This window comes from Oryctolagus cuniculus, chromosome 8 (genome assembly GCF_051225735.1).
Source record: "Oryctolagus cuniculus isolate XC-2025 breed Fujian yellow rabbit chromosome 8, ASM5122573v1, whole genome shotgun sequence".
Classification (NCBI taxonomy): domain Eukaryota; kingdom Metazoa; phylum Chordata; class Mammalia; order Lagomorpha; family Leporidae; genus Oryctolagus; species Oryctolagus cuniculus.
The window spans coordinates 52,462,234-52,488,335 of record NC_142874.1 but is presented as its reverse complement, the minus strand read 5'-3'; the positions used below and the strand labels follow the sequence as shown (position 1 = coordinate 52,488,335).

Here is a 26,102-nt window from a genome sequence, read left to right as displayed (position 1 = left end):
AAATGACTGAGGAACTACAGCCTGTATTGCATTTTACATGGTGTTTGGGATATATTAGGTGCACAATGAACAGTCCTATTATCCTCCGATGAGGTGGTCCTCTGAGTTGCATATGGGACCACTGGACATGCGAGAATGTCAGCAAAGCAAGTGTGAGGGAGATCTTGGATAGCAGTGGCTATCTTAGAACAGACCCGTGCCACCCTGTGTTTGAGAACCCATGGTGTACTCCACATCCTGTGTTTTTCACTTCATGTGGCAAACACCTTTAAGTAAGATGTGATTGTCTAGTCAGCAAGATTAGGAAATGAATTTGTCTTCTGCTTTTCAAGCCTCTCCTTACTGGGTTATAAGACTAGTGGCGAGGCTGGCACCATGGCTCACTTGGTTAATCCTCCACCTGCAGTGCTGGCACCCTCGGTTCTAGTCCTGGTTACCCCTCTTCCAGGCCAGCTCTCTGCTGTGGCCTGGGAGTGCAGTGGAGGATGGCCCAGGTCCTTGGGCCCTGCACCTGCATGGGAGACCAGGAGGAAGCACCTGGCTCCTGGCTTTGGATCAGTGCAGTGTGCCATCCATAGCGCCCATTTTGGGGGTGAACCAACAGAAAAAGGAAGACCTCTCTGTCTCTCTCACTGTCTAACTCTGCCTGTCCAAAAAAAAAAAAAAAAAAAAAAAAAAGACTGGTAGTGGAGTTGAATTAATACCAATTTTTGAAACACTGTTTTTTAGTTAACATATGAGTGATAATGTGGAGTGTGTTTACTTTGTCTGGATTGTCTAATGCACATAACACTTAGTTGTCCCAGTACTCTGAGTGTCAGTCAGATGTGGATAGACACACAACATGAGCCTCACCATTAGCACCTGCAGAGTGAGCTGATTTATTTAACCCAATGCCTTACTTTAATTTTCAGAAATAATATGTTACATTATTGGTAGAAACCAGACATGTGATCATGTTTTATGAGACATTAAGACAATAAGGTTTACCACTGTCCCAGCTCATAAAGCTCACTTTACATAAATAAAATTTATTTATTGATAAAAGTATGCAGATAATACAATTTCCTGTTCTTAATACATATTTTCTAATTGCTTAAGCTATATCATTTTATTTAAAAATACAAAATGACTGATTTCCAGATAGAGATAGAGGTAGTATTTGATGCCACACACACCTAAAATGTTTTCACGTCCTTGTTCTGAGCGGTTGTCTTTAGAATGGAAATTCTAAAAAAAAAGCATTGAGTGGCTCCCCAGAGCCCCTGTCTTCCTCCTTGGCTCATGCTGTTAGACTATCTCTGACTGGTGGGCTGTGCTCACTTTAACTTACCTTCCGCTACCTCTCCAAGGCAAGCGTTAGTCTCTTCCATGTTTCCTGAGGGTTTGGGGAGAAACTTCTCAATTCTTCTCTCTCACTCACTTATACTCCCCTTTGTTACTCCACCACCTAGGGCTGCTTCTTGACAAGGACTCCCCTTCATGTTGGTGCACATCAGGAATTCTGGAGGCAGGCAGTGCCCAGCCAACTGCCAAATTTTCTTTCAGCTCATTCCCAAAAGAATGTCAGCCTGGATGCAGAATCCAGCCCACATGTGCATTCCTCCACTCTGTTTCTCTTCCTATGCATCATCCTGGCTGAATCAGTGACTCACTTCCCTCTCCCTCTCCGCAGGGCAGCCTCATTTCTGGCCTTTATTGGCAGGCAGCTACCTCTCTCTGCTATAGAAGAAGCTAGGTGTAGGCTAGGTTTCATTTTCAAGATTAGAGCCCCATGAAGGCTATGTAGATGGGGTTATTCAAATGGAAGAGAGCACTGGTTTAATTCCAAGAGGAATGTTTTACAGTGGTAAAATCCGGATGCAAACAGGACATCTGGCTCTCTGTTCCTGCCATTACTAACTAGCTATGTAACTTTGAGTAAGCCATGTGATTTCTTTGTTCTTCAGATTTGTTATCTTTAAAATGTTGATAATGACGTGTCTCTTATAAAGTTGTAATAAAAAAACTAGTTAATTAAGACATAACTAGCTTAGAATAGTAACTGATAAGTAGTCAGCATTTGATATTTATTAGCTACTATTCTTTTTTGTTTGTTTGTTTTTAAATATTTTTATTTATTTGAAAGTTAGTTACAGACAGAAAAGTCTCCCAACCACTGGTTCACTTCCCAAATGGCCACAATGGCCAGAGCTGAGCCAATCTGAATCCAGGAGCCAGGAGCCAGGAACTTCTTCCAGGTCTCTAACATGGGTGCAGGGGCCCAAGTACTTGGGCCATCTTCTACTGCTTTCCCAGGCCACAGCAGAAAGCTATATCGGAAGAGGAGCAGCTGGGACATGAACTGGCGCCCATATGGGATACTGACAACACAAGTGTAAGCTTAGCCTACTATGCCACAGCGCCAGCCACAGCTATACTGTTAGTATTTTTAAAAGTTATTTATTTTTAATTTGAGAGAGAGAAAGAGAGAAATATTCCATCCACTAGTTCACTCCCAAATTGCCACAACAGATGGGGCTGGGCCAGGCCAAATCCTGGAGTGAAGTACCAAATCTGGGTCTTCCACAAGGGAGGCAGGGAACACAATTGCTTGAAGCACCATCTGATGCCTTCCGGGGTATGCCTTATCAGGAAGCTGAATGGGAAGGGTAGCAGGGACTTGAACTCAGACACTCTGATAAAGGAGGTGGATGTTCCAAGAGGCATCATCACCACTGCACCAAATGCCCATCTCTAATGCCTGTACTATTGATAGTAAAAAAATATTCTTTTCTATCTGCAGGGCTGACATAGAATTTGGCAAGGTGATTGGTCTAACTGAAGGGAGACAGGTGACTTCCTGTTGGAGACTAACTAGAAGTAAGTTTGGAAAACCAGGTGAATCATTAAGTAGAACTTCAAAATTTCCATATTATTTATTTTTTCTTTTTAATTTTTATTAATATAAAGGGAACAGATTTCATATATTTTAAACATGTAATTCTAAGAAGTTAACCTCCCTCAATCCCCTCTCCTTCAATTTAGACAGACAAGAGAAAGCAACAAGAACACTTGAAATTATTTGAGTGGCTGCTGGTGAAAGTATTACTTTTGATTTAAATTAGCCCATTAGGATCACACGACGTGATGATCACATACAGTGTGATCGACATGTAAGAGACTGGAGTTGCAGGCGCTCAGCCTCAGGGTGATGCAAGCCTAGACTATGTTGTTTCAAACAGCAGTGGTGACAACGAGGGAAGATCGAGAAGGACATCAGGGGCCAGGGAAAGTGGCTGGTTAAGGGTGCTTCTGAGCCAAGGACATCTGCTGCATTGTGTTGAATCTAGCGCAAATGGAACAAGTGGAAGAACAGCTTGTGGTTTGATTTTAGATCTACTGAGATACCAGTCGGTGAAAATGAATTTGTATTGAGGCAGCATGTAGTAGATGTGTAATATTCTAATTAAATACTATTGCTAAATTATATATATATATATATATATATATATTCAAATTGAAAGCTTTTTTTCCCCAGAAATAGAATTTATAAAATCATGTCCATCTTCTTGGGAGCCCTATAAAGTTCTTTCTAAGGATTTCTATCAATTAACTATAAAAGTAGGCTAAAAATATGAATTTTTAAAATGTTGATTAGAATGTAATGGTTCATAAAATTCATAATTTAATAATGCTGTGGAAAGTAATGTAAAATATAAGAAGCTGCATTTGGCATCAATTCATTGGGATATTTATGCTTTAACTATGGTACTGGAGGGGGTTACAGTCTTTTAAAATTGACCAAAATAAATGCATTACAGATAGAATTTAAGTAAAAATAATTTGAGTTCTTTAATTCTATCCAAATTAACCAAAATCAATGACACAACTTGAGAAAAATTTCTAAAACTAACCATGATTAATGAGTCCATTTATTCCTTCAATTGAAATAGATCACTAGGAATTTAAGCACATTTTCACTATGGAATTTTACTGATTTCAAGCTTAACCAATATAGGGGCCCAGTGTTGAGGCATAGTTGGTTAATTTGCCACTTGCTATGCTGACATACCGTATCAGAGTGTCAGTTCAAATCCCAGCTACTCTGCTTCTAATCTAGCTCCTTTCTAATGTGACTACAAAGGCAATGGATGATGGCCCATGTGCTTGGGCCCCTGCCACCCTTCTGAGAAGCTAGGATGCATTTCCTGGCCCCTGGCTTCAGCCTGTCCCAACCCTGGGTGTTGCAAACATTTGGGAAGTGAACTAAGGAATGGAAGATATATTTCTTTCTGTTGCTCCCATGACCTCCCTCCATTCCTCTCAGTCACACTGTCTTTCAAGTAAATCTTAAAAAATGTAACCAAAACATTTTGCTTTTTACAGCAGATTTCACTAAAGAGCAATCCAATTTTCTCCAATACAAACTAGAAATTATTTTATGTCTTTCATTGAAGATGACATCTTGTTTCAGACATACTTTTTTAAAAAAGTGTATTTATTGGGGTCACCTTTGTGGCATAGCCCATAAAGCTGCTATTTGCAGCACCAGCGCCCCACTTGGGTGCTGATTTGAAACCAGGCCACTCCACTTCCAATCTAGATCCCTACTAAAGCACCTGGGAAAGCAGTGGAGAATAACTCCAGTGCAAGGGCCCCTGTATCTGTGTGAGAGACCTGGAAGAAGCTCCTGGCTCCAGGCTTCAGCCTGGCACACCCTGGCCATTGCAGCCATTGGGGAGTGAACCAGAGAATAGAAGATCTTTCTCTGTCTCTGCCTCTCTCTCTGTGTAACTCTAACTTTTAAATAAGTAATAAATAAATAAATGAAAAGAAAAAGATGTTATTTATTTCTGTGAAAGGTTAAGTTACACAGAGAGAAGAAGCAGAGAAAGAGAGAGAGAGAGAGAGAGCGAGCGAGCTGCTAGTTCACTCCCCAAAAGACCACAGTGGCCAAGGCTGAGTCAGGTTAAGCTTCATCAGGGTCTCCCCTGTGGCTGCAGGAGCCCAGGTACTTGGGCCATCTTCTGCTTCTTTCCCAGGTGCAGTAGCATTGGATTGAAACTGGATCATCTGGCACTCAAATCGGCACCCCTATGATAAGCAGCATCACTGGCCTCAGATTAACTTGCCCCTCAGGTAAGCTTTTGAAATCACTTTGCTGTATATGGATGCAGAGTTCAAGTTACAGAAGTCAGTTTTAGATAGACAATATTGTGTCTAGTTCCAGGTACCTTAGTACCTCAAGTGTTTGATATTAGGGAGGATAGGGTGGGAAGCATCAATATGCTCCTAAATCTGTATATATGAAATATGTGAAATTTATTCACCTTATATAAATTTTAAAAATTGGAAAAAATTAGCTAAGTACTAATTAGCTAAGTGCTAATTCAAGTGAAAAATCGCTGAATCCACTAACATGTGCAAGAAAGACTTTGGAGATCCTGGGCATGAGGGTGGGCTGTTCGCATGTCAGAGCTTTCTTAAATATTGAAAAAAGCAAGAGAAGGGGCAGGTTCATTTCTCTGACTTTCTATCCATCCATCCATCCATCCATCCACCCAATTCTTAAAAAAAAATAGCCTCCTATATACTAGTGATCATGTATGTACTAACAGACAAAGATGGGTTACATAGACTGCCTAAAGAAACTGATAGACCAATATGGAGGCTCAATTTTGTGAGTATGCTTATTACAAGTAAACTGATCACCCTATGTTGCTTTTTCTGTTAGTCTGGATCATATCTATCAGATAAGGCTATCCCTAGGGCAAAACGAAGTTGCAAAAGTACTGCAAAATACTATAGATGTTTAGATGACTTTATATTATGACTGGGGAATTTCTTTACAAGAGACCACTAGCTCATCTTTTGTAAATTTTTAAATGTTATATATTTTAAAGGTTTTATTTATTTATTTGAGAGAGAGTGTTACAGACCGTGAGAAGGAGAGACAGAGAAGAAAGTCTTCCATCTGCTGGTTCACTCCCCTAATGGCTGCAATGGCTGGAGCTGAGCCAATTCGAAGCCAGGAGCCAGGAGCTTCTTCCATGTCTCCTACGTGGGTTCAGGGGCATCTGGCAGTAGAAAATGGCATCTGGGCCATCTTCTACTGCCTTCCCGGGCCATAGAAAAGAGCTGGAATGGAAGCAGAGCACCGGGTACTATAACCAGCGCCCATATGGGATGCCGGTGCCCCAGGCTGATGATTAACCACAGCGCCAGCCCTTAAATGTTATTTTATACACACATACATATGTATGTGTGGAAAGAGAGAAGGGGGAGAGAGAGAGAGAGAGAGAGAGAGAGAGAGAGAGAGATGTAACAAATCATCCAAAATTTGGTGACTAAAAAACCCAAAAGTGCATTATTTCTCATGATTTTGGTAGTTATCTGAGTGACTTTTTTTGCTGGTCTTGTTTGGGCTCATTCAGGATTTTCACATGTCTCTGACTTTGGAGTCTGGCTGTGGGCAGAGCGTCTGTCCTCATGTAGTTTCTTCAATCAGCAGTCTAGCTGGATTTTACCACAGTGGAGCAAACAGAGTGCCAAGCCCTCTTAGGGTTCAGCCTCAGAAGTCACACACTTCTTCTTAGTCATAGCTAGTTATAGGGAAAGGGCCAGCCCAAATTCAAGGGGAGGTGAAATAGACTCCACATCTCGATGGGAGAAGTGGCAAAGTCACATTGCAAAGGGACGCATGAGATGAGAGGGATTTCTTTGTCATCTTAGCTAATAACCTACCACATTTGTACATGGTGGGGTTGTATTTTCTCATTTGGTGAAGTGAACTTTTTGTCTATGTGCAGTGGATAGCAGTTTTTTTTTTATTTTAATCTCAGCAACGATTACTAAACATATTATGGAAAAACATGTAGTTTTAAGTTCTCCTTTGCTCTTCGTTGTATTTGTTGATTAAAGAAATAGTGCATCTGAGCTGATATTGTGGCACAGCTGGTTAGGCTGCCACTTGCAATGTTGGCAAAAGTAAAAGTAATGTTTTTTTTTTTAACTTTTATTTAATGAATATAAATTTCCAAAGTACAGCTTATGGATTACAATGGCTTCCCCCCCATAACGTCCCTCCCACCCGCAACCCTCCCCTTTCCCACTCCCTCTCCCCTTCCATTCACATCAAGATTCATTTTCGATTCTCTTTATATACAGAAGATCAGGTTAGCATACATTAAGTAAAGATTTCAATAGTTTGCACCCACACAGAAACATAAAGTGAAAAATACTGTTTGAGTACTAGTGATAGCATTAAATCAAAAGTAAAAGTAATGTTTTAGAGATTGGCATTGTAGTGCAGTGGGTTAAGCCACTGATTGTGAAATCAACATCCTACATCAGAGTGCTGGTTCTAGTCGCAGCTTCCAATCCAGCGTCCTGCTAAAAATCCCAGCTGCTTTGTTTCTGATGCAGCTTTCTGCTACTGTTTCCAGGAAGGCAGCGGATCATGACCCAAGTACTTGAGCCCCTTGCTGCCCATGTAGGAGACTAGGGTGGATTTTCTGGCTTCAGCCTAGCCAAGCCATGGCTGCTGTGGCCCTCTGTGGAGTCTCTCCCTGTGTCTCTCCCTCTCTCTCTGTCATTTTGCTTTCAAAATAAATAAATCTTTTAAAAAATAGTGTGACACTTCTAATCAATATGTTATTCATGAAGGATCTGTCTGAGTGTATGAGAAAATCTATTAATTTGAGGATTTTGAAGCCTTGTTACTTGATCATTACACTACCATTGTGTAGTAATAAGAAGTGAATTCTGTCTTCTAATAGCTGCCAATTTAGTTTTTATGACAAGAAAATAAATATTTTCATTTAGTTTTCCTCTTATCTCAATGCATAATGAAAGGTTAGAGAGTGTATGGCCCAATGGATAGTGTTACTTTTTTTTCTTTTGGTATTCGTTTTAACCTAATAGATTCAGTGTTGTTTTTAACCAGAGAGTGTTTTCACTCCCTCATGACAGAAAGAAATTACTTTGTTGTATTGATATATCTTTGTTGTTTTGTAGTCTGAGAAGCTTTATAATTATAATACTCTTGAGGGTGTATTTGGAGAAACAGAAAACACAAATTTCTCCATTGTCCTAAAAACAGCAGATTTCAGGCATTCGGGAGTAGCATTTATTCTACACTGAGAGATATTCAGAGTAGCAAAATTGAACTGACTTTGAATACATAAAAGCAGGGTTAATAAAGAACAATATGCCAGTTTATAGCCAATTATGTACTTCACCATCGTCTGTAGTTATAGGGAATGTCTTATTCAATTTCATGAAAATGAAACTCAGTTTTCTTTTCTCTTGGCCTTGAGGCACCTGCCTCTTCAGCTTGGAATCCTCCCCACACTCCTCTCATGAATGACTTCTGCCTGCTTGGTCCCAGCTTCAGTGTTGCTTGCTTCAGAAAGTCTCCTTACTTAGGCCAAGCACATTTTCTCTTGCACATTTTTTTTTCTTAAGATTTATTTATTTTTAAAGGCAAAGTTAGAGAGAGAGAGAGAGAGGGAGAGAGAGAGAGAATCTCCCATCCACTGGTCTGCTCCTCACTTGGCCAAGATGGCTATGGCTGAGCCAGGCTGAAGCCAGGAGCCAGGAGCTTATTCTGGGTTGTGGGTTCTGAGTGGGCTCAAGCACTCAGACCACCTTCTGCTGCCTTTCCCAGGCCATTAGCAGGGAGCTGGATTGGAAGACAAGTAGCTAGGGCACAAACCAGTGCCCATCTGGGATGGCAACATTGCAGGTGGCAGCTTAACCCACTGCACCACAATGGCAGTTCCCTTTCTTGCACATTTTCAAAGCACACTCCTCTGACATTTCCCACTGTTACAGAGTTGCTCTGGGCTTGTCTGCCTTCCTCAACAAGCTGTGAGGTCAATGAGGACAGATATGGTGTTGACCTTGTTATAGCTTCACTTCCTAGAACAGCAGTTGGAGCATTGTGGTGAGTGATGAACATTTAATGAATCACTTAACCTGGGGTAGACTATAAGAAAATTCTCCTTTTTCCTGTACATATTCTTCATCCAAATAAAAAGAAAATAGATACTTGGTTTTCTGGATCAGGACCATAAATGTTCGGTATTAAAAAAAGAAAAAGAGTACAGTGATTTGTCTGTTCATTGTGTTCAACACATCAGACATTCTGCCTTATAATAGTATTTTCTGGAGATCAGTAACCATGGGCTTGCTTGTTAGGTGATAACTTTATATAACCAAGATATGGTTATCCTTTATTTATTTATTTTGTATCTTTTGTAGTTCCTTACCACATTGCCCTGGGAATGATGGCCACCTCAGTCAGACACTTCAGTGATGCCTTTGGTATCTTAACTCCTCACCGTGCTTCCTACTTGGGCCATTGTCGCTCCCCCTCTTCGTGGAGGAACGACACAGGACCCTGCGCTGTTCTTTCGTCTGCTCGGCCCTCCCCGGGTTTGCTGCTGGTTCTTCCCGGGTTGGCTACCGTCCCTTCCACCTCCGTGGAAGGGCAGTTCCCCCTGGCCACATTCCCCACTTCCGCAGGGGAGCGGCACACCGCCGGCCGGCTCTTCTCGGGGGCTGCACAGGTGTTCCTTCAGCTACATGTTCCCCTTAGATGTTCCTGGTGCATGCCGTCTCTCTCCTCCTTTATAGTCCTCCTCCGCCAATCCTAACTCGGCTGCCCACACGCCGAGTACGCTGCTCTCCTCCAATCAGGAGCAAGTCCTACTGTTTATTGGTTGAACTGGAGGCAGCTGTGCGGAAGCTGTTTACTTCTCTCCCAGCGCCATATTGTGGGAGAGCAGATGCATAGAATAAGTCTTAATTCCAGTAACTCAGTCTAGTCCGGTTTGCTCCCCACAGGCCATGCCTTTTGGTTTCCTTTCACCTTCTGAAGCAATATTAACCCATTGTCCCATTATCCTTAGTCTTTTCAGTGGCTAATACCAGTGCACTGACTCCTTCTGTCTCTGGCAACACACCTGAGAGAGGATGTGATTATTGCCATTTTGCAAAATACATCAGCTCAGCACATGGTTTTCTGCCATTCCTGTCCTTTTGTCCATTTATATTGTGCATGGAAAATGACTTTATTCATCCTGAGAGCAGTGTCGTAGATTCCACCTTCTGAGTTTCTCCATATGGTTTATTCTCTCCAAAATCAAACATCCTCATTTCTTATCTTTCCTAATAGTCCAACATAATTAGTCATCTTCTCTTTACTCTTGACTTGATTTTGTGCTTTCATGGCTATAAATTATTTGGACCAGCCAACTAATATAGTAGGAAAATTGAATATTCACAAGGCATTTTTTTCTTTCCTGGTGGGTCCTAAAATTTTGAAAGTTTAGCGAAATCTATTTGATTGGTAGAGGCTTAACTCAAACTAAAACCTAGAGTCTATGAACTTTGTCCACTTACTAGCACTTCAGTACATTTTAATGGTAGCTTGTTGGTTTAGTTTTGGTTTTGGTTTGTGTTTTGTTATGCTTTACTGAACTGTGGCATATATGGAATACAAATACAGATTAACAAGACTGATATTCACATGGACTTTATGGAATCATCTGTTTATTTTGTGGATCTCATATGAAAATTTATTTTAATTTGTACCAACCTGTAAGTCTATTTAAAGTAAAGGAGAAGCTAGGCATAAGTAATAACAATTTTGCAGAAAATAATGGGAAGTTTGACTTAGAAATCTCTCAATTTTCATAAAATATTTAAAGGCATAGTAATTGCATCTTCAATTCTCACTCCATGCTAAATACTGTGCTAGGCATATTGCATGCATAATCTCAGTATCCCTCATTATAGCCATTTATGATTTCTATTATTATCTCTGCTTTTCAGCCGTCTAGAAGTTAAATGAGTTTCCCTATCTATTAATTTTCTGTTGTTGTGTAAGAAATTATCACAAACTGAGAGACTTAAAATACCATTGTTCGGAGCTGGTGTTGTGGTACTACCTGTGATGCCCAAATAAATAAATCTTTAAAAGGGCACAGTTAATTGTATCACTGTTCTGTAGAGATCAGAAGTCCAGGCAAGTTCAGGTGGATATTCTGTTCATAGTCTCACAAGACAAGAATTAAGGTGGCAGCTAGCCTGGCCTCTTACCTGGAGACCTGGAAATAGTCCTTTGCAAAGCATGTTCAGGTTGTTGGCAAAATTGAGTCCCTTGTATTGTAGGAATGTCATTCCTGTATCCTTGGGCTGTCAGCAGGCACTTATCTTTGCTAGATTCGACCTGTATCCCATCTCATGTGGCTCCCTCCTTCTTCACACCAGCAAGGACATGTCTAATTCTTCTCATGGTCTGAATCTCTGACTCTCCCTTCTACCAGTCAGAAAAAGTGCTCTGCTCTTAAGGGCTCTTGCAATTAGATAGCCAACCTACCCCAACAATATCCCTATCGTAGGGCCAACCGTGTCAGGTAACACAACGTAATCAGAGGAGTGAAGTCTCACCATGTGCACAGCTAGAGTAGAATTGGAGGAGAGGGGTGGATAATATAATTCTGTTTACCATAAGTCATTGGCAGAGTTGGGGGTCAAACCCAGGCTTGATGGAACTCCAGAGCTTTGGCTCTATAAGACAGTTGTGAGAGGGCCTGATTTTATCTGTGGGCATTCTGGGAGAACCCACTGACTAGTCAAATGGTCTCACATACTGCTATAAAAAGTACTGCCTTCAAGGGTTCCAACCCAAGTTTTAAGCATACTGTTCCTATATAATAGGAGATCCAGATGGACAGGAATCATATATTGGGTTTTGTTTTGCTGTATGTACTTCTGCAATTTGAACATGAGTTTGTTTATTCTGCCCTATTTTGCTGCAAGCATTGGTCTTTATACCTTTCTCTCCTTCTGTTTGTCTTCTTAACACACTTCTAAAATATGGTCAGAGCAGGCATTTGGCCTAGCACTTAGAATGCCCATGCCCCCAAAACAGAGTATGTGGATTCAGTTCCTGGCTCTAGCTCCTGACTACAGCTTCCTGATAATTCATAACCTAGGAGGCAGCAGGTGACGATGACTCAACGCAATGAGCTTCCGCCAGTTAGATGGGAGACCTGGAGTGCAGGCTCAGGTCCTGGCTGAACTCCAGCCCAGACATACCAGTCGTGGGTACTAGAGAGGAACTTTGTAATCCAGCAGGTGGGAGATCATTGTCTGTCTGTCTGTTTCTTTCTCTCTCTCAGCCTTTCAACTAGACAGAAAATAATTTGTAACAGGAGGGAAAAAAAACCTTAGCTAATAAGTGTCATTATCACTGCAGTTAATTTTGGAAAAATGAATGAAATCATAGTGATTGTATTTACCTGAAACCTTTTTAGAGATAATTGAATCAAGTGACCGTAATTCCCATAGCAAATTGCAAAAGATACAGTCAAAAACAGAAAAATTCAACCCTTGATCAAACAAAGCTCATTGAACTAGAGACCACATGAATTGTTATGAATAAAAATGTTTGATCTGGTGCATAAATGAGGAAAAACAAATAAGTGTTATTTTGTTGATCTTAAATAACAGTATAAACTATTTGATGTATATTTGTAAGGCCACTAGATGGGACATTTTCTTTTGTTGACACCTTTAGGATCTTCTCTATTTGTCTGCAGTAAGGCAAAGATAGGGATTTGCCTTTTCCCCATTTTTCACGAGGCCAGACAGAGCCTCATGAATGATAACCAGCTTAGGTGTATTAGGAGCAGTGTGGATTGCATGAAATAAAGTCTGATCCTGGTGTCCTCAATATCTAAGTCTTTTAGGACAAAATACTAGACATTTCTGCACCCAGAGATGTTGTTCCCAGTTACAAAAATGAGGAGTTCCAACATTTTATTATCACAAATGACGTCTGCTGTGATACAGTTTATTCAGTATTCAAGTTGTGAAAAATATTTAATTTGCTTTGGTTTGACTGATAAGAAATTTGGATCTCATTAAGACACAAAGCATTATACAGACTAGTCTCTGTGAATATTATGATAAAACTGTGAATATTATGATAAAACTGATTAGAATATGCCTGGTACTTAACCAAGTTATAGTACTGTCTGGGCCAGTGCTGTGGTGCAGCTGGTTAAGCTGCAGTCTGCAGCACCAGCATCCCATGTGGACACTGGTTCAAATCCCAGTGTTTTATTTCTGATCTAGCTCTGTGCTATTGAGTGTGGGAAAGAAGCAGAAAGTGGCTCAAGTGCTTGGGCCCCTGCACCCACGTGTGAGACCCAGAGGAAGCTCCTGGTTTCTGGTTTCCTCCTGGCTTAGACCCTGCTGTTGCAGCCGTTGGGGAGTGAACCAGCAGATGGAAGATCTCTCTCTCTGTGTCTCTCTCTATCTCTTCTTCTCTCTATATAACTCTGCCTTTCAAATAAATAAATAAGTCTTTTTAAAAATGTTATAGAATTGTCTTTCTTCACACAATATAACTCTTTATTGGGTTCCAATATTTGTATACATTTATCTTCTCAAATAAGTGGGAGTGTTTTCCTTTCTTTTTTTGTTTAACCAGAAAGATCTTTACTTTGAATGCTATTTTATTACAATTCATGCACGGTTGTGCTTATTTTAAATGAGAACATGAATATTTTGCTATCAAAGAGAATTATCAAAATATTACAAGACAGACATAATCTTATAGACTATATGCAGCATGGCCACACGTTTTCTTGGAGAAGCAAATTATGCCTTTCTTTGTGAATGTACTGTATGAAAGGCTGATATTGTCATTTTAATGTGTTGCCCTCAGTTTTGCCAAGTCAGTGTGTCCATGTGTTTTGAAGTGCTGAGGAAAATTAAATAAACAGGTAATTTAAAAATTGAGACTAAGGTATAAATTCTCTCACCAGTAGTGAGGATATTAATGGCAACATCCAAGTAGGAAAAGATCTTCCTAGTAATAAAGTTTGGAAAATAGCATCCAAAACAGAGCAAAACGATCCATGTTGTCATTTGGTGTGTATGGAACAAGAGGAGTTCTCGGGCTGCAGGAACCTATGCTGGTGTATATTTGCAGTGCACAGGGAAACAGCTGTTTATCTGTTTTTCTTTTGGTTTTATTCTCTTCTTACATTGCCATTCTGTCAGTACGTGGCTTCATAAAGCTGTAGGATTCTGATAGGGAAACTACCAAGTGCATGTGCTTTGGAAGCCAATGTGTTGATTTTCTAGCTTGATAGCAATATTTTATTATAGCCGCAGGGAGCGTATCACTGTGTGCTATTAGAGGCAAGGAGGCAAATGCCATCAACACCGTGTCCAAAAGTGAACCATCTCCTGAGCTTTATGTGTGTCATTCAGCAGAGTGAATGTTGTATCCCTGTTTTCATGGTTCTGTTTGAATATCAGAGACATGTCAGATGGTTCTGTTTCTGTCAAATCCTTGATGGAAAGCCTCATTGTAAAGCGGCCTTCATGGAGATAACTTTATGTCTTGGCTATAAAGTTCCACAAAATTTGATTGGAAATTTTCTTTACGTGTTCCCATCCTGTGTGCTATTAAAAGCTCGGAACCTGCACGTTGGCATTAACTCAGAGCTGTGGGTGTCTTGCATTTGAACATATCCTTATGATGTTCTTCCTAAAGAAAATCTCTCCCATCAGCCTCCCCGCAGAGGCTCAGCCATCTTGTCCAACCCTTCTACGCACTAGAATCAAGCTCTTTGGCATCTTCCTTGGATACATGCAACTTCAAGGACCAGATATCATTTATGTCCAACATTTCACCTCTTCCTCACCCCAGCGTGGCGCCTAAGTGCTTCACAGCAAGGAGTTCCCAATGAATGCTAATTGAACATTTCAGGGAATTTACTTTTCTTTTTGCAGTGAACATGATTTAATGCTAGTTCTTTCATATTAAAATTCCTTGCTACCCATTTAAAATCCTGTAACCCTGTAACCTTGGCTTTGTATCCCTACTGACTGATATCTATGGTATTTAATTCTGCCAATGTGCCCTTTGTTCACCCTGTAGTTCTGTGACTTATTAATGTTCCTGTTTCACCTGAATTGAGAAGAGTTTGAGAGAGTGCCTGTCTTCCACTGTTGTACATTTTTCATGTATCCCCAGACTACATTTTGATTCTAGCTATGAGTTCTTATATGCGATGCAATATGAAACACAATTTCTTCCCTTTTTCTTTCTTTGAATTGGCATGTTCAGTTAACCTGAGTAAAAGGCAGGAAAGAAAGAAAATTTTTGAAAGGATATCAAAGTCATGGTGATCTTTAACTTCTCCTGGAGATAGGTGGCTCAGTGTCCAGAGGAACTCTAAACTACACAGATATTCCTTCACATTTTCCTTTATAAATAAATAAATAAAAGGGAGAACAGCAGCCCAGAAGGCTGTTCCATAGTGCCCTAATGCCTCAAGGCAGCCCAAATGCTCTAAATGGGGAGAATTGTTCTTTCATCTTCTTTGCTGCTAATGTTCTTAGTTTGATGTAAAAAGTCAGTATTAGCATGCTAATGCCCTCCCCCACCATGGCCTAGAATATTAAAGTGAATAAGAGGAGTTTTCACATATGTTTTATTCCCATGTAATTTATGTTTCATATATTTGCACTGAAAACTAAGAAAACATTTGCTACTCCCTGTGTCATTTTCACTCTTTTATAAGACTATATTTTATTTTTAACTTAATAACCCATAGTGTCTCTGCAGGTGCTTAGGTTAAATCATTAAATTGGCTTGACTTAGGGGTTGTTAGTGCAGAAACTTATCCTCTACGTTGGGTGTGTGTAACTCTCAGATTGTGTTGTTTCTGTGACCAAGAACCATCCAGTTTCTTTTGTCAGCATCTGGATTGTGGGCTTCAGTTCACAAACTTAGAACTCAGGTTGAAATTATTTCTACTAGGAAGTGATTGTTTTTCTAGACAATTATTCAAACCTGTAGAGTCAGCAGTAGATAGAACATTTGAACTGAAATGCTGTATTATGAAGATTATTCATAAAAGAGTTTGTTCTCACAATATGTGTTTGCTAATTTGTGGAGCTTTTATTGAATACTTGTTTAAAACTAACAAAGAGAAGTTTAGCTGTTGTTTTCACATGTTAATAAGTAGTATACTAGCAGCTGGCACAGAGGGTTGAGTTGCCACTCAAAAAGCTGCCACCCATATAGGAACCCTGCTTTGAGTCTGGTTGTTCTACTTCCAATCCAGCTAATCAGCTGGGAAAGCCGTGGAAGTTGGATGAGACACTTGGGCTCCCATCACCCACTAGGAGACCCTGAAAGCGTTCCAGGCTCCTTGCTTCAGCGTGGACCAGCCCCAGCCATTGAAGCCATGTGGAGAGTAAACCAGTGGATGGAAGATCTTTTTTTCTCTTACTACCTGTGTCTTTGACACTCTGCCTTTCTAATAAATAAAAATAAATCTTCTTAAAACACAATTAATGCACTAAAATCTAGCTTGTTCTCTACATACATACCTCTCTCTTAAATTAAGGTTTGTATTTGTGGAAAGAAAATGTAACCACTAGGAAAATTTTACTTAATGATTCTGAGTTTTCTTTACTGAATCTAACTTTGGAAAATATTGCTAATTGAATTCTACCAATAAAATTAATTTTATCAGGAGTTACACATGTTTTCTCAACAAATTTTTATCAAAACTATTTAAGGCATGAAGTATTAGGTAGCTTATATCAGGAAGTCACTGCTGTGTATTTTTTTTTTAAAGATTTGTTTATTTATTTGAAAGTCAGAGTTACATAGAGAGAGGAGAGGTAGAGAGAAAGAGAAGAGAAGAGAAGAGAAGAGAAGAGAAGAGAAGAGAAGAGAAGAAAAGAGAAGAAAAGAGAAGAAAAGAGAAGAAAAGAGAAGAAAAGAGAAGAGAGGTCTTCTATCCGCTGCTATACTCCCCAATTGTCCGCAACAGCCAGAGCTGTGCTGATCTGAAGCCAGGAGCTTCCTCTGGGTCTCTCACAGCGGTGCAGGGGCCCAAGGACTTGGGCCATCTTCTACTGCTTTCCCAGACCATCAGGGAGCTGGATTGGAAGTGGAGCAGCCGGGTCTCAAATCAGCGCCCATATGGGATGCAGGCGCTTCAGGCCAGGGCATTAACCCGCTGCACCACAGCGCTGCCCCTTGCTGTGTATTTTCACATGTCCATAACACACATCCATCTTAAGTACAGTCACATTTAAAAATATATAATTCCCACAAGAATAGGGTTTTTGTCTTTTTTGTTGTTTTTAAAGATTTATTTATTTATTTGAAAGGCAGAGTGGCAGAGACAGAGAGATCTTCCATCTGCTGGGTACTCCCCATCTGGCTACAATAGTAAGTTCTGGAACAGACTGGAGCTAGGAGCCAGGAATTCCATGTGGGTCTCCCATGTGGGTGGCAGGTGCCCAAGCACTCTGTCCATCTTCCTCTGCCTTCCCAGGTGCATTGACAGGGAGCTTCTTCCAGGTCTCCCACACAGGTACAGGGGCCCAAGGTCTTGGACCATCTTCTACTGCTTTCCCAGGCCATAGCAGAGAGCTGGATTGAAGTGGAGCAGCCAGGACTAGAACCGGCGCCCATATTGTACCTGGGCAAGTGTAAACAAAGGAGCGCCACACATTGATAAACTTTGATGGTCCTTTATTGCCAGTGGTGGAGAGTGGGCTCATGCCCTAAAGAACTCGCGACCCTGCAGCCCAAAGCAACAGGGTTTATAAAGGCAAAAACCGCAAAATCAGGAGGGGAATACATGGTTGCTAGGATCCGGGGGAAATACATGGTGGGGTCAAGCTGACCTAAAACCTATGCGAAACTAGTATCAATTATAATCTTAACAATACCAGTTACAATCTTAATAATTTTAATTGTGATCTTGACACTAATCCAGGTATTAGTTTTAACCATATGTAGGACATAGACAAATTACATTTTAATCATTAACCCAGGTACAGTCTATCTACTTCCAAGCTTGAGCGATCATACGAGGGGGTTTCTATGCTCTGCCAAGTGTGATGTAGTGGACTGCTATAGTTCAACTGTTTTAGATCATAGTTTCAGACCAGAGTTTCATGGTGTGTGTGTTTTGGGGGGAAGGCACCTTCCCAGAATGGAGTCTTAGGTTCTCCAAAATGGAGTCCCTACTGTCAAGGTGTAACTTCAATATGGGATGCTGGCACTGCAGGCCGCGGCTTTACCTGCTAAGCCACAGCGCCGGCCTCCTCTCTTTTGTTCTTTCCAGTGGCAAGTACGTACACATTCGCATGCACCAAGTGGAAAATCAACATTGGAAGTTCCTCTGGGCAGTTAGAGAAAAGTGAGATGAGGTAGAATAATAGAAACAGTGGTGAACTTGGTGATTTCAGTTTGTGTTATTACTGAGCTGTGTCAAACTCAAATAAGTAGTTTACAAACTTCTGGGGCCAGCATTGCGGCACAGAGGGCTAAGCCACTGCCTGCAATGCTGGCATCCCACATGAGTGCTGGTTCGACTCCTAGTTGCTGTGTTTCCTCTCCAGCTCCCTGCTAATGCACCAGGGCAAGTGGCAGGAGATGACGCCAGTGCTCTGGCCCCTGCCACTGAGGTAGGTTCACCTGTATGGAGTTCCTGGCTCCTGCCTTTGACCTGGCCCAGCCCCAGCCATTGCAGCCATTTGAGGAGTAAACTAGCAGATGGATGATCTCTCTCTCTCTTTTACTCTTTCAACATAAACAAAATTAATCCCCATGGGGGGAAAAAAAACCCTCCTGGCTCACTTGTGTCTTGTCCATGTTCAGTTTTTTTCCCTATCCATATAGGCTGAATCCATGTTTCAACCAACTATGAATCAAAAATGTTCAGAAAATGTTACATGTCTACAAAACATGTATTGCCTTTTTTCTCATCATTATTCCCCAATAGATTATTAAAAACCATTTATACAATTTTTGCATTATATGGGCAATAAAAGATTATCTAAAGTATATGGGATGATGTACATATGTTATATGTAAATACTGTGACATTTTATGCAAGGAACTTGAGGATATGCAAACAATCTCCCATGAATATTTTCACAATTATTAGAATAACAGTTTTTTGAAGATGGAGACAGTGGTATTAAAGAAGCATAAGAGGATTATAGGTGAAAGAGAGTGATACAATTTTCTTAGAAAAAATTGCTGGGGCCAATGCTGCGGTGCAGTGGGTGAAGCCTCCCTGTGCAGTGCCAGTATCCCATGTGGGTGCCAGTTTGAGTCCCGGCTGCTCCATTTCGGATCCAGCTCCCTGCTAATGATCTGGGAAGGCAGTAGAAGATGGCCCAAGTGCTTCGGCCCCTGTACTCATGAAACTGGGAAGAAGCTCCTGACCATATGGGGAATGAATCAGCACATGGAAGATCAATCTATCTCTCTCTCTGTGTCTCTCTCCCTGTAACTCTACCTTTCAAATAAATAAATAACCTTTAAAAAATTGCTCACTTCTGATTTTCACCTACTATTACAGTTCTAGTGTTAACTATAACTTAAACACACAGTGAATGGATTTGTAGAGAGATTAAGTAATGACTAACCTTAGTATGCAGGACAAAATACAGAAACAAAATGAATACTTAAAGCAGCAGATATTTTTATGGAAACAACAGCAACAAAGAATGTCACAAGCCAGATGGAAGCCTTTATTGGCCTAAGTGTTGGAGAAGCTGGGAGATTTCATGCTAGTATCTTTGCTAATTATGACCTGTGTCTGTAACTATAGAACTAATAATTAACACACATGCTCAGCATACAATCAACTACAAATTCTCACTCTTCAATAGTCAGTAGTCAATAATGTCTCCTTTCCTGTAAAAAAAGTGACTATTGATGATCATATATTCAATTAGTAGGACTACTTACCAGATTAGGGCTCTGGTTACTCTAATAGGTAAATATCTGGCCTGAATTTTCATACTAGCTGATGTTATAAAATGAAGTGTAATGTTTTTCTTCTCCATTGTCCACTAAATTACTGACTGATCCCTGACAAGTACAGTTTTTGGCCATCATCACTGCCTAAGACTGAAGCAGTGGCTCATTGCCTAGAACATCAAATCAGATTCTTCAGCCTGACATTGAAGGGTGCATGCCACCCAGCTCCAGCATGCCAGTTCACATGTTTCTTTTGACTTTCTTGAAACTTTTCTAGACAATGGCATCTCCTAGGCTTTCTCATCCTGTGATGCTGTTACTGATGCCAGGTCTGTATTAGTGTTTGGTAATTTCCTTTGCTTCAAAGCTTATCCACTCTTTTTTTTTTTTTTTTTTTTTTTTTTTTTTTTTTTTTTTTTGACAGGCAGAGTGGACAGTGAGAGAGAGAGAGAGAGACAGAGAGAAAGGTCTTCCTTTACCGTTGGTTCACCTTCCAATGGCTACTGTGGCCGGTGCACCGCGCTGATCTGAAGCCAGGACCAGCTTCTCCTGGTCTCCCATGCGGGTGCAGGGCCCAAGTACTTGGGCCATCCTCCACTGCCCTCCCAGGCCACAGCAGAGAGCTGGACTGGAAGAGGAGCAACTGGGACAGACTCTGGCACCCCAACCGAGACTAGAACCCTGTGTGCTGGCACCGCAGGCGGAGGATTAGCCTTGTGAGCCGCGGCGCCGGCCAAGCTTATCCACTCTTAACCTCAATTGCCCAAATGCCACCAAAACCAAAGGCCTTTTACATTTCCAGCAGAGTTTATTCAATACTCTTTATTATTCAGGTATTCACAATCATTCAACAAATGTCTGTTAAAGTACTTTCTGTGTTACAGGAACTGTCCTCCTAAACATGGATTTTTATTGCATGCATAGTTAAGACCAGTTAGTAAACCATTTGTAATTGAATGTTTATTTTATTTCCACCATAAAATGAAGCCCACAATAGCATTTATGTCCATTTTTAAAATACATAACTTAATAACTAATAAAGCACCTAAAAGGTAATCTGTAGAAGTGAAATTAACACTTTAAGATGCAGTGACTTTGAACAGCTCTTGTCTTGACTTTTGAGGAGCAATTTTTTTCCATACAATTTGTGGAATTCTTTACTTAGTATGTAGTTAATCATATGTGTATAAAGTTAATTGAAAATAGATCTTAGCAAAAATAAAAATGGGAGTGGGAGAGAGAGGAGAAAGAGGAATGAGAGTATGGGTGGGAAGATAGGTATGGTGGAAAGAATCACTATATTCCTAAAGTTGTATACACATCGTGAAATAGTAAGAGAGCTATCAGGAAGCTTGTGTGTCTTCTTATGGCTACTTGGAAGAGTGCCTCACCCATCCTATGCAAGGAAGAATCACTTGTGGGGGGCTTAACCTTTTATAGTGGCTGAGTTCTCTTTAAGAAAAGGAACCCAAATCATGAATGTAAAGTTAGTTAATTAGAACACCTTTTATTTAGAGCAGGAAAAGAAATTATATATTACAGATATCAAGAATCTTAAAAGTACCATACTCATCATAATGTATTTTCATTATTAATTAACTTCCTGACTCATCTTTAGAATACTTAATTTCCTACACATTTTTCATGGCAGAGAATCAGATTCTTTCTTTCATATGGTAATTTTTCATAATTTCTCCAGAAAGAAAAGAAGGCAATTTATTCTTTTCTCTTGTAAAACGGATTGAAATATGTTTTTATTGTTGATGGTTTAGGAAGCATTCATTTACCTTCATAATGCATTAATGGAAACACTACAATTTTACTGTGTTCCAAGGCTTCTTGCTCAGGCTGTCCTTATTTGGAAGGAACGCTCAGAGAAGTGCAACTTGTGGGTCTCAGCTGGCATGGTGTCAGACAAGCCACTGCCTCAGCAGGGCCCCAGCCTGGCCAGTTCCCTCTGGATTCCCCATCTTCATGCTGTGTGCAAGTCTGTCTAAGAGAGATGAACGGAGGTGGTGGGACACAGTGGCCTAAAAGCTTCATAGGTCCATCTTTAGGGTCCAAGTAAGGTCCAGATTCTCTGCTGATTAGATTATCCCTGGAGTCTTGATTGATGGAAGTAAATTCTGGCAGCCCGCCTGCCAGTAGTACCTGTGGCAGACCCAGGATGACGTGAGCAGGTGCAAGGGGATCCCAGCCAGGGCCCACTCTGCATGCCTCCATTACAGGCCTGGGCTGCTGCTCTCACAATATAGGCCATGAGGAAAGGGATGCTAGAGCCTACGCTCCACTGATTTCATGGGAAATCTGTCTTGATTCACAATGAGCACTAGACTAGCTGTTATCTTTATAATTTTACTCCTGCATGGCAAAATACAGTAATTCTGATATGCATATTCAGGAGTAACTCTCGTTGTCTCTATTATCCCAAAGAGGGCAGGTTTCCAGATAAACCAGTCTTTTACAGAAACAGACTTTGAGATAGTTGGTACTAGAGTAAATTTATGTTGAATATTTGATGATCATAGTACAGTGATGTCATATTGACATCAAGTATATTTCCCACATTCTTAAGTATCATTTGTAGTGGCCACTATCCTAAGGTCTGGACTCCTTCAGGAATAAATAATTTGTTTTCCCAATTTCTGGGTTCACTGCTTGCTATTTCCAAACTGACAGTCTTACCTAAGAGAAAATGTATCACCACCACACCAGGCATCAGCCTCCATCCAGTGTTTCTTGGGAGGGCACTGGGATGTAGTGTTTAGAAAGGCCCCTGGCTTGGTGCCACTGTGAAAAGTACACTGAGGATGCCAAGAGGAGACCTAGTGGCCACACTGTCCAATTACTTCTCCTCCCAGTTCAACTGTCTTCCTTCCCCCCACCACGTAATGATCCTGAAGACGTTTCTTTATACTCCAGGCATACATAAATCTGTCTCAGAAAACCTGAGACACTGTCAATCTTTTAAAAGGCATTGCATTTTTCTTACTTTTTTTTTTAAGATTTTATTTATTTATTTGAGAGGTAGAGTTACAGACAGAGAGAAGGAGCCACAGAGAGAGAGGTTTTCATCTGCTGGTTCACTCCCCAAATGGCCAAAAGGGCTGGAGTTGAGCTGATCCGGAGCCTGAAGCCAGGAACTTCTTCCGGATCTCTCACATGGATGCAGGGGCCCAAGTGCTTAGGCCATCTTCTACTGCTTTCCCAGGCCATAGCAGAGAGCTGGATTGGAAAAGGAGCAGCCAGGACTAGAACCGGCGACCATATGGGATGCCGACGCCACAGCGCTGACCCCAAAAGGCACCATATTTTTAATAACAGATTTTTCTAAGGATGAGGGAGGAGATCATACAAAAGATGTTACCCAACCTCAGAAACATCCATGCATATGCATACTTCTTATATTCAAGGAAACACACCATCAGAGTATGTGGGAGTGCTGTAATTGCTTGCTCTCCGAACCTCTTAGCTGGGACTAGTAACCTGAAGGAATTACAGCGCTTTTTACTGAACCCTTATTAAAGAAAGGATAGAGATGGTTGTTCTGATTCTCACTGCAAATTTCTCTTTACTTGCTGTCTCGATCCCTTTGTCTTTTATTTTTTTAGATTTATTTTATTTATATGAAGGGCAGAGTTATGCAAAGAGAGGAAGGAGGAGGAGAGAGAGAGAGAGAGAGAGAGAGAGAGAGAATGAGATCTTTCATCAGAAGGTTCACTCCCCAAATGACTGCAATGATGTGGGATGGGCCAGGCCAAAGCCAGGAGCTAGGAGCTTCTTCCAGGTTCCCACTTGGATGCAGAGGCTCAAGGACTTGGACATCCTCTGCTGCTTTCCCAGGCACATTAGCAAGAATCAAACCAGCGCAGGTATGAGATGGTGGCGCTATAGGTGGCAGCTTAACCTGCAATGCCAGTGTTGGCCTCTATTGCACTGATTTTTTGATGCTGACCATCTGTTTCATTTCCAAGATAAAACCTACTTGGTTGTTTTATATTATTCTGTTGACGCACTGCTTGAAGAAATTTGTTAAGATTTTATTTTGAAAATTTGCATCTGTTTTCATATAGAAGATTACAATGTAGTTTTCTTTATTGGGGTTATCTCCACGTAGTTTTGATATCAGATTTTGGTGTTCATGAATCATAATAACCGTATAGTCCCCAAATGTATGGAAAAACATTTATCAAAAATTCAGAGCTTTTTAGTACATATATTTTGCCTAGTTCTTTAATTTATTTTATGGTTTTTATGCTAATCAGGTATTCTTCAGTCTCTTTGATAGTGTGTATTTTTTATTGGTGCATGATTATGTAATTTATAAAAATTATACTAATAATAGGCAGTTGGCTTTTTAGACAGACTTTAGATTTGATCAGATTTGCTTTTCAAGGAGCAAATTCTTATATTAACCACAGGGCCTGTCAGCCCAAGCTCACAGAGGAACCACTTTTTACTCTATCATTAACTTGCTTGCATCTCATTAGCATATTAATCAATGTTCTTTGTGCTTACTATATTTTGTAGATCCCTGAGATTAGTGCATAAAATATTCCAGTTTAATGTGAATTTAATTTCAATTTATGTAAAAAGTTGTAAAATTTGCTATGGTTATGTTTTTGCTATATTCTCCAGGTATTTTAATAAAGTGTAATTTTCATTTTGAATTCTTTTTTCACTCTAGGATTAAAGAGACCATTTTACACTTGTGAGTTTAATTCAATATTGTTAAAATTATTATAATTCAGGATTATTCAATTCAATGTTTTAGTACCATTTATATTATTGAGCTGTGATGACACAATGTAGTAGGCATGGTTTCAGGATTTGGTAATTTTTTTCTGTGTTTATTTTTTTTTTCTTAATTTTATTTAAGGTATACAAATTTCGTGAATTTCATATATACAGATTTAGAAACAGTGATTCTTCCTGCTCTACCCTCCCTCCTGCCCACTTGGTAATTTTTTGAGATTTTATTTTAGGTATAGGCAATAAACAAGCTTTTACAGATACTCTATGTATTTACTTTATAATGGGCTATCTCTTTAGGGTAGAATGTTAACTATATTTAATCTAATATATCTATGTACTACATTAGAAGGATTGTTTATAGTGTTTTAAAATTTTGCCTTAGGCAGTATTGTACTAGAGACAACTCTAATTGGCTCATTAAACCCAATAGTTAAATAATCAGGACTTTTATGAGCTGGCTTTTATACAGTTGGTACCTTGAGTGGGCATGGTAATGCACTTATACAATAGAATTGGTAAGTACTACAAATTAGGGGAAAAATTTTTGAGAGCCAGGTTACTGCCAGGCTCAGCAACTTTTTTTTAATGAGCAAATTTATAGAAAACATATTACAATCTATAATTAAAGTCCTTTTTCTCTGTTATTTTTTTCTGTATAATTTGAAGCTACCGTATTAGATACATGAATGTTCCTAATTGTTATATCTTCCCAAAGGGTTTTAACCTTTATCCATGTTCATTATCTTTTGTAATGTTTAAGTCTTTTCATGTGAATTCATTTTTCTAATACAGTACATAATATTTACTTAACATATCTTTTTCTATTATTGTATTCATAAACTTGCTGTATCATTTCCTTTTGTTATATTTCTTATAAGCATCTTATTTTAAAATTTATATATTATTAAGTAATTTTATTCTTATCTTGTAATAAGAAAATATAGTGTTCATCATATCATTATGAGTATAAGTTAGTGGTTGCTGGTATATTTAGAATTGTGCATTATTTTATATATTTTATTTAAAATTTTTTAGCTGACACAAAACTTTGCGCATTTTTCTGTAGTACTATGCAATGTTTCAATACATGCATACACTGCATAATGTTCAGTTGGGATAAACATATCCAGCCCCTCAAGCCTAACATTTCTTGATGGTGGAAACATTCAAAGTCCTTTCTTCTAGTTTTTTTTTTTTTTTTAAAGAAATATGCATTACAGTACTATTATCTGTAGTTACATGATGGTGCAGTAGAAAGGCCAAAACTACTTCCTTCTGAGTATAACTTAGCAGTCATTAATCACCCTTTCCACACCCTTGCCTCCCACCTACATTCCTAGCCTCTGGTAACCACCATTACGTCTTTACATTCTATAAGATCTTTTTTTTTTTTTTAATTTATTTATTTGACAGATAGAGTTAGATAGTGAGAGAGAGAGACAAAGATCTTCCTACTGTTGGTTCACTCCCCAAATGGCCACTATGGCCGGAACTACGCCGATCGGAAGCCAGGAGCCAGGCGCCTCCTCCT

The 26,102-nt window shown here is 39.9% G+C and overlaps 1 protein-coding gene across 15 annotated transcripts in view; it reads left to right on the top strand.

Annotated features, from left to right (window-relative positions):
• The window catches only part of IL15 (interleukin 15), a 95,087-nt gene that overhangs the window by 37,291 nt on the left and 31,694 nt on the right, over nt 1–26,102 (top strand). For 2 of the 15 annotated variants that reach the window (XM_008267272.5, XM_089301689.1), the window contains exons 2-3: nt 2,786–2,862; nt 5,025–5,121. The exons of 9 other annotated variants lie outside the window; for them this stretch is intronic. The gene's annotated coding sequence lies outside the window, so the exon portion shown is untranslated. The remainder of the gene's footprint in view (nt 1–2,785; nt 2,863–5,024; nt 5,122–26,102) is intronic. 4 more of the 15 variants (XM_089301686.1, XM_089301683.1, XM_070079478.2 and 1 more) reach the window with 2 other exon arrangements.